Raw genomic sequence first — 2,414 nt, forward strand, 5'->3', positions numbered from 1 at the left:
CCGTCCTCCCCGCACCCCTCTCCGCGGCCCCAGCCGGTTTCTCCTCCGCATTCTCACACTGCCCCAGCCCGACCTCCTCACCGCCCGCTCCCCTGGAGGCCGGGCGCCTCCCCTGCTGCTGGTGACGCTGGGGAGGCCGGCGCCAGCCCCGGCGGGAGCCGCACTGACCGGGGAGCCGGAGCGGGGCTGCGGGGTGGGGCGAGGGGAGGGGGCGGGGGGCCCGAGGGGAGAGCACCGAGCAGCCCCCGCCCGCCCCCCGCCCCCAGGCCAGGCTTGGTGCCGGGCCCTGTGTGCGCAGGCTGCAGCTATCAGCTGGGTGGAGGGCAGAGCCAGCTGCGGCGTTCTTGAGGCTCAAATACCCACCCCCACACCCGGCGTCTTTTCCTGACTGAAGCACCTTCTACCTGAAACCTAGAGCCACGGAGAGCCAAAGGCAGGAACCCCAGTTCACCCTGAGGTCTCGGTACAACACGGAGGCCAGGGGCTGGGCCTCACTTGTGTAGTGGGTGACCTTAGGCAAGTCGCTTCTCTCTGCCTCAGTAGTTGCATTCGTAAAATGGAGGTGATAAAGTACCTACCTCATGGCATGTTGTGAATTTTGTTACCGAGCACATAGTTATGTCATTAATAATAATTATCACTAATTAATATTAATTATATGGCTTATTATTTGTATTAATTATATACAATATAGAATGGCTTATATAATTAAGTATATGTTATCTAAATAATACAGAATATATTAGCTAAATTAATATCTTCTCTAAATTATTTATATAATATATTAATTATAATTAATTAATATACATTAAATATATTATTTTCTCTGGGGGGCATTTGCTGTTTGGCAAGTATAGTGTAATCTGTCAGTAAAGATCTGTTAAGCACCTATTATGTAGGAGGGAGGCCACCTGGTGTTGTGCAAGAGTCAGGAGTGAGATGAGGGTTCGAGTCCCAGCTCTGTCACTTAGTAGCTGTGTGACCTTGAAAAAATTATCTCTCCTTTCTGAATCATAGTCCTCCCAACAGTGAAAAAGTGACAGTGACACCCATTTGCAGAGCCAGTGCAGGCATTGGATGAGACAATACGAGAAGAGCGGCCAGGGTTCTTCTCAGCACATACTAGGTGCCTCTCAGAGAATGGGAGGCATGGAGACAGTGAAGAGGACGGGATGGAGAGGACGCAGTCCCTTTCCACTGCAGGGGAGCTCTGGGGAGACAAGAACTATATGAAAAAACAATCACCGCCCTGGCAGATTTGGTTCAGCGGTTAGAGCGTCTGCTCTCAGTCCAAAGAGTCACAGGTTCGATTCCAGTCAAGGGCATGTGCCTTGGTCGTGGTTTGATCCCTGCCCCTGGTCGGGGTCCTGCTGGAAGCAACCAACTGATGTGTCTATCTCACATAGATGTTTCTCTCTCTCTCTTTCCCTCCCTACCACTCTATCTGAAAATCAATGGAAAAAGATCCTCTGGGGAGGATTTAAAAAACAAACAAACAAACAAAAACAATCACAAACTCAAAGGGATCAAAACTCAGTTTCAAATGCCAGGTTAGAAGAAGGATGTGGGAGGAGCCTGCCTTTAGCATCTATAAGAATGAATAAACTGCTAAGGTGATTCTCGGATATAGGTGGGGGGTGTTTCTAAATGGCACCCCCACCCGAATCCTCTCCCACCGGGATCAAGGGGGCAGCCATGGAGCCTGAGAGGGGGTGTAGGTGCTCAGAATGACTGAAGTCAACATCTGCTTTACTGGGGAGGCCCCGAAGTTGGTTTGGCCATCTCTCGCCCATCCTGACAGAAGAAAAGGAAGGAAAGGGACAGTTGGAAAATGAGGCCTGAGTAAAATCACCGCCCATTATAATGGCTGTGAGTGTGGCTGAGTATAGTCACTGCCTGTGGCTATGGCTGTGGCTCTGGAACTGGGTTCCCTCATCTGTAATATAACAAAGTTGGCAGGATGCTTTCCAGGTCCCCTGAGCTGCGCCCCTCCACCCTTCTTGAAAGCAGTACTCACTCTGATCTGTAGGAATGTGGGGAAGAAGCCACTCCTCCTTGGAGGTGCAGGGCTCTGTCCCATCAACCGGTCTGTGAACTTGTCCGGAGCCCTCTTTAATGAATAAAGTGGGGCTCCACCCTGGGGCAGGCTTCTCAAAGCAGAAGACCAGCTGTCCCACGACATATGACTCTTTGATCTGGAAGGAGCCTGACAAGCAGGCGTCCAGCCCTCTGACTTATAGATGAGGAACAATGAGGTCAAGGGACTTGTCCAAGTTCACGTCTCTTCAGGGCCACAGTGAAGGCTCAATCCACCACGGCACATTGCCTCCAATTAATTTCATTAACACCACCAACAACAAAAGACCCCAGTAAGCTGGCGACTAAAGCCAATCAGCACCTCTCTAAGTTCCTTT

Source organism: Molossus molossus, unplaced genomic scaffold, assembly GCF_014108415.1.
Source record: "Molossus molossus isolate mMolMol1 unplaced genomic scaffold, mMolMol1.p scaffold_m16_p_6, whole genome shotgun sequence".
NCBI classification, from domain to species: Eukaryota; Metazoa; Chordata; class Mammalia; order Chiroptera; family Molossidae; genus Molossus; species Molossus molossus.